This window comes from Triturus cristatus, chromosome 9 (assembly GCF_964204655.1).
Source record: "Triturus cristatus chromosome 9, aTriCri1.1, whole genome shotgun sequence".
Lineage (NCBI taxonomy): Eukaryota > Metazoa > Chordata > Amphibia > Caudata > Salamandridae > Triturus > Triturus cristatus.
Genome location: NC_140592.1, coordinates 264,733,221 through 264,747,259, shown reverse-complemented (window position 1 = coordinate 264,747,259; position 14,039 = coordinate 264,733,221).

Sequence of the window (14,039 nt, the reverse complement as noted above, 5' to 3'; positions counted from 1 at the left end):
GAGCAACACGTACAAATCTGCCCAACACCCCCTTTAACTGTGGTACATAGCAAAGCAAACATGCCGGCGGCGTGCACTGTATCTCAGCGCCAGTCATCTTATGTATATGACTGAGTATTTCTTTCCAATATGTGTACACCGCTACGCAGTCCCACGCAAGATGACAAAAGTCTGCGTCGCCGCACCCACACCTCCTACACTGCGCTGAATCTCGAAGTCCCATTTTGTACAATTTAAGAGGAGTATGGTAGACCTGGTGTATAAATTTCAGATGTAGAATTCTTAAATTGCCGTTGGGCAAGAGTGTCCCCGTCAGGGTGCATATTTGTTCCCAGTCTTTCACTGTTAGAGGGGTTTCTAATGAGGAATTCCAACGCTCCAGACTACAATCCACCCCCCTCAGTGCTTCCTCCTGTATCGATTTATACAGTTTAGTGATTAATTTCTTCTTTGTGGGAGCTACCAGCAGCAACTGCAGAGATAGGAGAGTCGGCGGTTCGGCCGGGAATTCCGGATAATTACTTTTTAAGGCGCGCCTTAGGCGATGTGTAGTGTATATGAATAGCAGCGTGGGATTGCTGATGAACTCTAATTCAGTATCTATCACGCACTTGCCCTCTGAGTACAAGTCGCGCATAAGCCTTATTCCTACTTTTTTTAATGCCCTAATGGGACCAGTCTCCTGCATTACAGACAACGCCGCGTGTCCAGCGAGCGGCAATGCCGGCGCGTATATAGGGAGCTTTCCTGCCATCCGACCGATCGCCTGCCACGCGCCTATTGAATTAATCTCTTTTTTAGGTGCACCCCTATTTACATGAGTAAGTATTCCCGACAGTGGTATGGGATGTGCATCCCCATCCTCCACCGCTAAGTGAGGGGTGAAGTCATGTGGCCGAAACCAATAATAAGCGTATTGAGCCTGCGCACATAAATAATAAAGATATAGATCGGGTGCACCTACAATCCCCCCCCCCCCCCCCCCCCCGGCATACGGAAGCGTCAACGAGACCCAGCTGATTCTCACCTGTTTCCCTCCCCACACTAATTTTAAAAGTTGTGTCCTCGTCGTAGCAAAGAAATGTCTGATTAAGGGAAGTGGAATGTTACAGAACAAATACAAAATACAAAAAACGAGGCAGGACTACCATTTTGAGCACTGCAACCCTATCTGCCAAAGACAAAGGGAGATGCACCCACCTTTCCACCTGCTCTTCCAAATGATGCAGCGCTCTACCGTAGTTCTCCTTGATAACTACCTCAGGGTCTCGATGCACCCAAACACCTAAATATTTGACTTTGTCAGTCGTCCAGATCAACGGATATTCTAAAAAGGGGGGGCGTGCATAATGTTAATGGAATAATCACCGATTTTTCCCAATTGATCGTGAGACCAGAAAAAAGACCAAACCTGATGTACTCTCGCAACACCTGCGAAAGGTGGGTCTGCGGCACCCGTATAAAAAGGACCATATCGTCAGCGTACATAGATATCCCAACCGGTCATTGATTAAAGTTAAGCGCTGTCTGTCTATGACGCTGACGGAGTATACAGGCGAGCGGCTCAAGCACAAGAGCAAACAGGAGAGGCGATAGTGGGCATCCCTGCCTGGTGCCTCGGTCTATACGGAGAGGGTCTGAAGTAAGGCCACCAACTCTCACTCTCGCCGATGTGTATGTATAAAGTATTTGCAGCCAGCGTAAGAAAACATTAGGAAAACCCATTCTCCTCAGTATATGGAACATATACCCCCATTCAATGGAATCGAAGGCCTTAGCGGCATCATGCATGACCGCCGCAGCTTGGAGGTCAGGGTTTAAAATGTGATACATGGCGAATATCGTGCGAAGGTTATTGGAAGTGGAGCGCCCCGGCACAAAACCAGCCTGGTCCGGCAGCACCATGACCGGAAGCAACGGTTGCAGTCTAGTGGCCAATATTTTCGCCAGTATTTTGGCATCTAAGTTTATTAATGACAAGGGGCGATACGATTCGCACATTGCCGGGTCCTTATCCTTTTTGAGAAGTGTGATAATAAGCGCTTGTCGGAGTGAAGGCGGCAGTATCCTTGACTCATGAGCTTCTGCATACACCTCTAAGAGATATGGGGAGACGATGTCCATATATTGTTTATAAAATTCCGAAGTGAGCCCGTCTGGGCCTGGGGCCTTGTTATTAGGTAGGGATTTAATGGCCTCCTTAATATCCGACTCCTCTATGGGCCGTCCGAGGTATTCACGGTGTCCATCCGCAAGCCACGCACACGCGACTCCCTCCAGATATTCGGACAGAGCCGCTTCATCACAAGTGCCTCTAGAGGCATATAGTTCACCATAAAAAGTTGTAAACTGTTCCACTATATCCTGAGGTTGATAGTGTTCCTCCCCGTTTCCATCCACTATCTTATGAATATGATGGTAGTTAGCTCTAAATCAAATGGTCTCGGCAAGCCTCCTGCCTGGGCGCCCAGCCTCACCATAGGCTCTAGCCACATGTCGCCTTGATTTGTATCGTATCTCGGTGCCCGCTAATTCGCCGTACTCTTTTAACAAAGCATGAAGCCTGTCAAGGGGAGTGGTCGCCGGGTCGGCGATATACTGGGTCTCAAGTTCACTCAAATGTGCCTTCAAGCTTCGTCAGCTGACCCCAGAGGTCCCTAAAAATTCCTGAAGTGGTACTCATACAAACCCCCTGGATTGTGACCTTGAATGCCTCCCACAAGATAGCTGGGCTATCCACTGACCCCACATTCTGTGCGAAATATTGCGCGATTGCCTGCCTTATAGTGTCTTCGTATATAGGATCAAGTAACGCCTCAGCTCTGAATCTCCAGGTAAATGGAAAGTGAGTGTTAGTTGGTATTTGGATTTCTAGCATTATTGGGTTATGATCAGAAAGCGTGCGCGGTAAATTGTACACATTTATAGCCCATCCATTAGCACCTTCATTCAGTAACCAATAGTCTAATCTGGACCAACTTTGATGCGCCGGCGTCACATGTGTACCCACTCTCTCTGCAGCGTTGCGCAACCTCCACACATCTACAAAGCCCATTTCTGCCATAGCATCACGCACACACTGCGCAACTCTGACAGTACGCGCCCCTTGAGGTTTTGTACTTATCTAGGATCGGGTTGAGGTGCGTATTAAAATCACCTCCCCATAGTGTCGCCACATCCGGCCACGTTCGGAGCACTCCCAGCAATTGTACATAAGGTTGCGGCTCATCCACCACCGGACCATATACAGTAATAAGTGTAATCAGTGTATTTCCCAACTTGCCCTGCATTAGGGCCCATCAGCCTTCGCTATCAGTCTGTGACCGTATTGGGGAAAATGGTATGCCTTTCTTTATCAGAATGAAAACACCCCTGGCGTATGTAGAAAATGAAGACTAACCCGCACCCTGCCCACTTTCGTGCAATATTGGTCTCTCTCTGCGTGCATAAATGCGTTTCCTGCAACAGGGCAATGTGAATTTTATGCCTATCTAGGTACGCTAATACTTGTTTAACTTTTTTCGGAGTATTTAGCCCACGAATATTCCATGTTACACAGTTGTATCTCTCACCCATTGCCACTGCTACCCCGTGTATATCTGCACTTAATCACTAGTACTGACAAACATTCCAACAACCCGGGCCGATATGTGTCTGTTTTCATTTCGTACAAAATCTCAACAACCCCAACAATAGGCCAGGATCCTCCCCCTCCCCCACCAACTTTGGTAACACCAATACGCCAAAGACAGTCCCTGCTGTAACTTCTCCATCCAACAAGAAACTTCGAGTACTCAAATCAAGATGGGGTATTCCCATGGGGGGGGAATCGTAGTGGCACACTTCTCTCTCCCTTACTAGAGGGAGAGGGCCACCACCAATTATACCGCCGCTGGTAGAGCCTCCCGCGCCCTCAGAGAACATATTGACCTTAACACTATTTAAAATACCCAGAACTTCCACCTGTTCTTCACTCAGCGACATCAAACGGGATCAACAGAATATCCTCCCGCCCAGTATCGCATAGTGTACCACAGTGAGTGCCGCTGCGGCTCCTCCCCATGCTTCCCTAATGGAAGTCAATCTTTCGCCTGCAACCACACACTGCAAATAATCCTCGTAGTCACCAGCACAAACATCGTCATCTTCACTATCTACCCATGAATGTTGAGCAGTTAGGGTATCTCTAGTTCCCATTAAGAAAACATGCCATCGCTCATACCTCCACTAGTCCGCAGTCCAGGATGCCAGGGAAGGAAATAAACCAAACAGAACACAAAATACATCAGTACTACTCTATATCAGCAGTATGTCCCGGTGCTTGTTTCTGGCACCGCAGAGTCCGCACATAGTCCATAGCTAGTTTCGGACTGCTAAAGATCTTCGCCGCGCTATCCTCTCCAATTCGCAAACGCGCGGGATACAGCATAGCTTACGGCACTTGCTCCTGCAGCAGCACTTTCTTTACACCTTGGAACTCTTTTCTCGCGGCCTGGACCGAAGCTGTAAAATCCGGACAGAATGAGAGTTCATTTCCTTGATAGTGTATCTCCCCTTTCTGGCGGGCCACACGTAGCACCGCGTCTCTATCCCTAAAGTTGAGAAGAGGCGCAATAATGGGTCGTGGCGGAGCACCCGGAGGCGGGCGCGCCACCAGAGAGCTGTGCGCACGCTCCACCACCAGCATGTTGGAAAGGGTTTCCGGCCCACATACATCCCGCAGGAGAGTTTCAATGTATTCGTCTAGCCGCCCCACATTTGTTGACTCCGGCAAATCTAGGATGCGTATATTATTACGCCTCGAGCACGCTTCAATATCCTCATTCTTATCTTTGATAAGCGCCTGTATTTTTTCAATGTCCGTTGTTTTAGCAGCCACGTGCTGTAAACCATCCTCTGCATCCGAAATCCTTTGTTCCGCCGCCCCCAACCGCGCCACCTGCTTATCTAATTTAGCTGATATGCTGTCCATGCGGCCATTAAACGCCTCGATCTTACCGTCTATAGATTGCAAGCTAGTCTGAATCGCCGCCAATGTCTTCTCCAACGCTGTAGGGACCTGCTCAGTCGCGTCCATTTCCGAGTCAGATGGTACATTCTGCGCCACTTTGCCAGACTTGCGCGACTCAAAGTTTAGGCAAGGCTGGTGCTTGTCAGGTTTCCCCATGTTTTTATTTTAAATAGCCAAGCCTTTTCTCTTTTTTCTGTTGTTTTTGGTGTGTCGTGCAGCCTGGTAGTCCGCAGAGGCAGCAAACCCACAAAGTAACTACAGATTTACGGATCAGAGAGGCAGTGCACGCAACCTATTCACCAGGCGCAGTCTGCTACCACAGCGTGGTTCACAGTCAGTCCGCTAGAACTTGAAGCGCCGCAGTGCACCCAGGAGTCGCGGTTATGGGCGGTCAGTCGCAGAAGAGAGTCCGCTCGCTTACACTATCGCCTCTGTCAGAACTGCTCCCTCAATAGTTTTGAGGCCAGTGTCCACCCAGGCGCGCTGTAGCCAGCCACTCTCCTGCCGGGAAGCTCGACGCCGCAATTCTAGCAGCTACAAATGGCACCAGTAGATTTGACCTCAGTGTCTCCGTCTCTTGATGGACACCCAGCCACCTACGAAGAATACGAAGCCACCAGCACCCTGCGCTTTATGCTTGAAAAGTCCGGGGGCTAACTAATGAGCCGCAGTCACTGGAGACTAATAACAGCCGGCTCCAAGCACCCCACGAGGTGCCAGGCATGCAATTCAGATTTCGAGCTCGGATGTTCAAAATAGGAGCGGTGGGTTGGGGGGGGGGGGGGGGTGCGAAATCAAGCCGCTGAAATTTCCTCGCTTGCTCCTCACCTCGAGAGCGCTGCTGGCTGAATCCTCATAATGCACCTCCGCCGAGCGCCGGCGGACGACCTCCACCGCGCGGCCTGGCGCGCCCTCTCAAGCCGGGCGCTCGCGTGCAATCCGCCGCCAGCAGCGGAGCCAGTCGCATCCGCCGGCAACGCACACCGGCATGGGTGTGGCAGAGTAGCGACACAGTCCCGGTTACCTCAACGGAGGTCACACAGCTCCCCGAAGGCTATAAAGCGCGGGCAACACAGCGTAGCAGACGTCCAGCGTTCCCCGTCGCACCCTTACAGCCGTCTTCTTCCCCAGTCCGCCGCCATTTTTCTTGCGCGCAGTCTCCGGAGGTCGTCCCAAATCGAGGCGACGGGACAGCTGCGCCCAGTTAGTATCTCAACCGGTGTGGTCTCGGGGTGCATACAGTTAGTTCCTCCTCGCCGGGCTTGCGGAAGTGCTCCAGCAGCACAGGATAAATCAAAGGATTAGAGTGGAGACCGGCAGAGCTGCACTACAGTGCTGCCATCTTGCCACGCGCCAAGCCACGCCCCTCGACCAAAATGTTAGTGTCACAATTAATGAGGGACAGTGGTCTGTAAGAGCCGCAGTGGAGTGCCGATTTTCGGGGTTTGAGAAAGGAAGTGATGAGCGCCTCCCTCTTAGTGGGGAGGGGGTGTGTGCCAATCTCAAGGGCGTCTTCATATACCTCTTTAAGGATAGGAGCCAACTGGTCTATGTATGTTTTATAGAATTTAATGGGAAGTCCGTCCAGGCCTGGGGCCTTACCGGACTTCGTATGCATTATCGCTTCACGCATCTCATCTAGTTCAAAAGGGGCACATAGGAATTTTCTTTGTGAGTCACCTAGCCATCCGAGCGCCACTTCCCCCAGGAAATCATCCAGTTCGAGGTGGTCCTGCCTGTTTGATGTGTATAACGAGGACTAGTGTGTGGTAAACGTATTAAGTATGTCAGTGGTGTCGCGATATAGTATGTCCCCGGGGCTGGAGATCTCCAAAACATGGTTAGAAAATCGAGGCTTTCCTATTGTCTCAGCCAGGGCCTTCCCAGAGCGCTCACCCTCCCCGAACGACAGGCCACCCAGTATTTACCCCTAAATTTAGTTTTGCGGTCAGCAGTGGCAGTGTACTCAGAGAGTTTGTCGCGGAATGCTCGCTGTGTTTGGCCGTCACAGCCTGCAGAGAGCGGCTCTTCAAGTGCTTTGAGCTCAGTTTCTAGTTTTTTTTGTGTACTCTGTATATCCCGTAGTACCCCCGAGCTTTTCGAGATGCAGAAACCACAGATTGTGACTTTGAAGGCCTCCCAGACAGTCTCAACGCTATCCACTGAACTCTTATTCCTCTGAAGAAAATCCTGGATTTCCTCTTCCAACTCGCTATGGAATGCTGTGTCGAGCAGTGCTAGAGGTAGCAATCGCCAGCTGCTACGTGGGGTGGCATATCCCGGGAAAACAAGTGTCAGTTTTATCGGGGAATGATCAGAGTAGGTTCTCGCTAAGTGCGTGGTATCAGTTATCGAGGGACCTAAGCTGCGGGAGAGAAGGCAATAGTGTAAACGGGGCCAAGATGCAGAGTGCGCAATGAAATGCGTGCCTTCTGTGATATGAGGATGGATATGGCGCCAAGCGTCTAGCAATCTATTTTCTGTCACTAGGTCTCGTAGTACCGTGTGCGATCTATTATAGTGATGTGGTGCTGGATTGGACCGGTCAACGGCAGGATCAAGGGCATCATTAAAATCTCCCCCCCCCATATTATGTGAGTGGAGCCAATCTCCATGATCTTGCCCCAGAGTGTGGTAAAAAAAAAAATCAGGGGAAATCGAAGTTGGGTCCGTAGCAACATGCCAAGGTAACAGACTCCATACCCAGCCTACCCCATGCAAGACAATATCGCCCATGTTGGTCTAGTAATGTCCCAGCCAGGGCAAAAGGCGTCCGCTTTTTAACAAGAATGGCTGTCCCTCTAGAGTATGAGGAGTAAGACAAAAATATCCGGTGGTCAGCCCATTTATGTGCAAAAGTAGTGGTGTGCCTGGGATGGATGTGTGTCTCCTGGAGCATGGCAACATGGATCTGGTGATGGTCTAGATATGCCAGTATCTGGCGTAGTTTCCGCGGGTCACCCAACCCCCTGACGTTCCAAGTGACTATCTGCAATTTCTGCGGATGTGTTGGGTTAGCCATATGCCTTGGTGGTACATAGTGGACTGCGCTGTGGCCTAATGATGTCTGGAGAAAGGTTATGGATACAACCACACTTGTGTCTGTCACGCTTTGTCAGGTATATTACAACAAATTCAAAACAAGACCCCGGTCCCTCCCGCCCACTGAAGCATCCCAAACATGCCAGAATTATCTACCCCACTCAAGAACCCATAAACTGTAAGAACAAGCCGCATACAACTCTGCAGCAAAAGTTAGAGGGGGGGGGGGGGGGAGATCGATCATTTAGGTTCATGCACAGTCACACCCGGCCCTCAGAGTGTCAGAGCGGTGATGTGGACAACCTCCGAGAGGGCTGGGGGTGCTCGATGCTGATTGTTTCAAAGACCCAGTGCTGATTGTTTCACAGACCCAGAGTGTCACTTATTTGGTGATGGTGACAGGTGTCCCATGCTGGAGGTTACACGCTTCAAAGTTTGCGAGGCGTCGCATCGTCTTAGACGCCATGGAATATGGCTACAGCACGTTTCAGCTGTCGGTTATTCTGCGGTCGGAGACATTGATCTAGATGCAGTGTCCGGTGAGGCGGATGTTGTATTTTGGCGTTTGAGGCATAGCAAGAAGTCATCTACTTGATGCGGTTTGGTAAACAAAGTTTGTTTGCCTTGATGAGTGACTCTCAGACAGGCTGGATATAACAACGCATAGTCTATTTGGGCCTGACGTTGCTTTTGTTTAGCGGATTAGAACTTCCGTCATTCCTCCTGCACTGCCGCTGTGAAGTCCAGGTAGATGGTAAACGTGTTGCCCTCGAAGTTAAGTTGTCATTTTTCCCCGAGCTGCCCGGAGAGCAGCTGTCGGATGTCAATGGCATATGCAAGTGATGAGCCACTAACCTCTGAAGATTGTCAGCGGGAACAATGATGTGCAGAGTATCCTCCCTCGTCCCCAAAGCACAGCGGCGCATAGGGTATGTACAACTCCTATGCGACCCTGCACACCGGGGAAAGGGGAAGTGGATAAAACAAGAAAAAAGGCTGCCAGCTGTTCTCCTTCTCCTGTTCTCCCTCTATGGCCCTGGGGGGACGTGTAGAAGTCGTGGGAGCAGGAAGATACTGTATGCACACAGGAGAGAGAGTAAGGGATTAATACAAGTAATGGTGCGTACCCTCGCCTACTATTCTACCTCGGCAGTTACTCACCAAGAACCATGGCAAGCAGCGCTGATAACAGTGTAGTCCACACGGGAAATGTTCAGGAAGACTATACTGCATCCGGACACAGAATCCTGATACGCGGTGCAAGTCCCAACAAACAAAACAGCGCAACCGCGCTCAGCTCCAAAAGTAAATTACAACCTAAATACCTGAATAATCCGATGATTTGCACGGCGTGGGAAGATACCCACTGAGACCAAGGTGCGTGGCTCACGGAGCTACAGCAGTCCTGCGGGGAATACCATCCGCTCTGCCTGACTCCGGACCACCGCTGCGGTCCCCACTGCAGGTAGTGAAGAATCAATGAGGCAAAAATGGCAGCGGCATCCGTACTGAAACTACGAACCGAAGAAGTTCAGAGCAGCGGAAAAGCGGGTTGACCCATCCGCTACGAGGCTGATAACAGGAACGGTGGAGGCTACTCAGCGGCAGGGAATTTCGGCATAGAACGGGAACGGCTGGAAACTGGCTTCCAGGCAGTTTGCAAAGCCCCGCGCTAAACCAGGGGCGGGGCTTTGTAGCTTCGAAATGCAAGCTTACCCTTCCGGTGATTCCGTGGTGGGGCTTCTGGGAGTTGTAGTGTTCTATGACCTGAGGGATCAGTACTCGTTCTGTGTTGTTCATAATGCCTCTTCCTGGTGCTCCACCTAAGGGAACGCAGGTAGGACCGCCTGCCCCATGTCGAGAAGCCAGTGAGCGCTACAGCAGCATCTCGGTCCCGGTAATTGAGGAGCCGTGCAATGATAGGTCGTGGCGTGCTCCATGGAGGCGGTTGGGGCCCAAGCGTGCGGTGCGCCCTTTCAACGATGAATTGGGAGGAAAAAGATTCAGCGCCAATGGTTGCCAGCAGCAGTCTCTCTACATACTCCTCCATCTTCGCAGTGTTGGTATTCTCCGGGATGCCAAGGACGCGTATGTTATTTCTTCTGCTTCTCACCTCGAGGTCTTCATTTTTCGCTGCAATGATCTTCAGGAGTTTGTCCATTTGAGCCACATTCGTCTGGATATGAGACGTGGTATCTTCAGAATCGGAGATGCGGTATTCTGTCTCTTTGATGCGCTCTTCATGGCCATCTATCTTGTGTACTATCCGAGCGGTCATAGCATCCATTTTATCCGCAAAGGACGTGAGCCCCTGCCTAACCTCTTGAAGGATGACTTTCATATCCTCATCCGGTGTAGGGGATGACCCTGGTGCGGGTTCGCTGCTGGCCGCGTCAGTATCTTCTTGATGCAGACGACTACTTTTCTTAGTTTCAAAGGTCAGCCGTGGCTGTTTTGCGTCCGCCTTTCCCATGGTCGAGATGTTCTGATAATGTAGGCAGTGCCGTGTGGTGAGGGCGCGGCACGCAAGCACCTCACGCGAGTAACTGAGAGCGCAAGTTGTCTCTGGGCTTCCTCACACAGCAGATAATGGTGATGAGCACCGCCTGTGTCTTAGTGTGAGCTGGTCGGCCTCGTATACGCCGTCTGTAGGGCGCCCGCGATCAAGTAAGCCCCCGATATAAGAGCTTTGGTAGTTTTTTTATCCGGAGCAGGGAGCAGCGCCTAGAGAGGGAGAGGCTCCAGCCAGGGAGACGGCAGCAAGCGCAGCGATGCAATGGTAAGTGGGGACAGACTTAAGGCAGCACCTCCAAACTGAAATGATGGTAGATTAGGCCGCGCAGGCAGGCCCACTGTAGTCACGTGGGGGGCACATGTTGGAGCTGGCGTGAGGAGGGGACGTTCTCGCGGTGAGGGGTGGTGTCACTGTGCCCCCAGCAGTAGAATTAGCAGGCAATCTCAAATGGCCCTTTGTCTGGGCCTCCGAAGTATATGATAATTGCCATTCACGCTGCGAGTAACTCACAGCTGTATCCCAGTAGGGTGACGGCACCAGTGCACAGGAGCTGTGGCATTCACAGTAGCGTATACAGCAGGCAGAACGGCCTTCAGCGCTTCCCGGTCAGCAGGGCGCCTAAAGCGGCAGGCACTGCGGCTGTAGTACGGGCGTTGTGCGATGCCCCTGTCACGATATAGAAGCAGGTCTGCAGGTCGTTGCCTGGAGCAGAGTCCGCCACCCTGGGACCGGAGTCAGTGATGGCGCAGTGCGTGCCTCAGGCGCGGGAGAAGAATTACAAGGGCGAGTTTTCATGGGCAGACTCAGTTCTGGCTTCGGCAGGGAACGGGGAGACAGATCTGCTAGCTTCCGCTGGGGATGGGATGCCACACACTCACCCCTCTTTCTCCGGTCACCGAGATCACCAACCGCATCAGACTCGAGGCCCAGTGACCTCGTGGAGTGCAGCGGTGCTCTTGTGATTCGCTCCGCCCAGCGGCAGTACCAGGCAGTTTATGCCATCTCAGCGGTGAATGCAGGATGTGGCTGTAGTGGCAGTGTGGAAGCCGCTGCTCACTCCAAATTTACAACGCCAGTGTGTGGAGTGGTTATCACCTCGTCGCGATGATTATTGAGGAGTCAGGACCATCTGGGCAGGATAATTTGTCGGATGATTACGCCGAGCAGCAGGAGCCTCACACCAGTGCGACCATCTTGCTTCTGCACCCCCTAGCGACCCCCAGTCTTCTAACTTGTTCGATTAACAATATTGGGCCACCCTATCTTTCTAACCAAATGCCCTTCGCATTGTGAGGTGCTCTCAGTTTCTAGCCCATTATGTTGAACAAAGGGTATTAGGGTAAACACTTTGCTTTACTAGTGAGAAGGTGTCATTTAGCCAGTGGTGGGATGAAGGGGGATGCAGCCTGATCCCAGATCCGGCAGCTATAACTGACCCAGATTGAGGGATGTGTCTGGCTCCAGCCAAATATGACAAATATGACCTGGTGTAATTTGTTAAAACCGAGACACATTTCAGTAGTGCCCACAAGTTGTTTGTGTTCTGTTCGGGGTATCAACATGCAGGCAGTAAGGGGTCTTTCTTCTAGTAAATTCCAGCTAGGCCAAAACAAAGGTTGAATGTAAAGGGCCATCAGCCCTCCTTTTGGTCAGGTATAATCCTAGTTTGGAGCCATCTTGACCCCAACACATAGACGCCAATGCAATGGAGGGAAAACAAAGTCACACAGCTCACCGCTTCACATGTATAATTAAGAGAAACTACGATTTGGAGGCAAGCTTTTGACATTGTTTAATCCCTGTACGTAAGAGATATGAATGCACTTTAAGAATGTCAGCAGTATCGGTCTTACAATTACTTATACTAAAAACAATATAAATAGGACTTATTCATTTTGTTATTTCTTTATATCACAACTCATCCTAATTTAGGGTCAGTGAGCACTTTACATCACACACATTGACAATAAATAAGTTCCACCGGTGTTATCTACTGGACAAAGACTTTGCCCACATGGTCTGGCAGTGCCCGTACATCACCACATTTTGGGAGGGAGTAATAGTAGACTTGGAAAGCACCCTTGGTAGAAGGGACTTGGGAACAGCAGAGATTTGCCTGCTAGTTCTGTTTCCTCGTAGAGAGGGGCAGAGTGGAAATAGATTCCTGGATCTTGCACTGGGTGTAACCTGCAGAGACACGGTACCCCACTGGAAGAGTATGGAGGGGCCACCACACATTAGATGGCAGACAGAGGTCGCCACATGGGTGACGACGGAAGGCACGTTTTTGCAACTAGAGGAAGCCAGAGGCCTTCGGAATGTGCCACCGTCAGACTGCTGGTTGGAAACGCTGACTGAATTTAAATGAGTGGGGTAAAGAGGAGGCCACTATGCCACCACCGGAACAGCAGCAGATCCCGGATCCCTACGACAGATGGCTGAGCAACACCTCAGAGCCAGAACCTGGGTCACCTCATGGGTAAGAGTTTGAGCTAGAACATACTTCTCTTCCGCCCATAAAGCACAGCAACCATATCAGTCACGATAGACACTAACACACAAAATGCCCTGAACCTGAGGCTAGAAACGCATATTAGCAGGGACAAAGGCAGGATAAAACCATAGTTCATATAACTTATATGTCCATGGCCTACGACTGTATTTCACTAGCGAGAGGGAAGGGTTTAAACTGGCAGTGTTTAGATGCAACTGAAAATGGACGTTTATGTTATTGCAGCAAGGAAGACCTTCTGAAAACAGACAATTTATAGCTACATTTGGGGCACTAGAATGTTTGTATGCATTGCAAAACCTCAATAAAAATATTTAAAAAACACATTGACAATCAATCATACAAGTGTGTAAATCAATGTACAGAATCTTACATAAGACAATGACGGTTTTAAGGTCTAGCAGTTGCACATCATCTTTACTGGTTCGGAATTACATGTTAAGAGTGCATACCTGGCACAAACAGTCAGGATTTAAAAAGTAACAGAGTACTTTGGGTTGTCTGTTCTAATAAGACTTTATTACAACTCAGAGAAACCCTTTTAGCAGCCTTAGAATAACAACAGGTTAACAAAAAATAATAAGGTCCTAAAACCATGCCTTGCTGTATGCATGCAGATACTGTTTCACTGCCCACCGTGCTTTATTAGGAAGATTCCAATTTTTGAAGTACAAGTAATAAAAGGATCTTTGCGTCGAAAGTAGTAACCCACTGGTAACCCACTTACCTATGTATACAAAATAAAAGTCTGTCATGTGTATGGTACAATGTGTGCTTTGTAGGGGACACATTAACCCTTTATTGTACTTTAGGAGGTAAAACTGTGACTAAACAAAACACATCTCTCCAGCAAATTTATTAACAACCAGAGTTATTTTACCATTATTTATAATTCCCTGATATTTTCTGGACACAAAACTCTTTTAAAATTCAGACTTGGCAACTCATTAAGCTAGAAC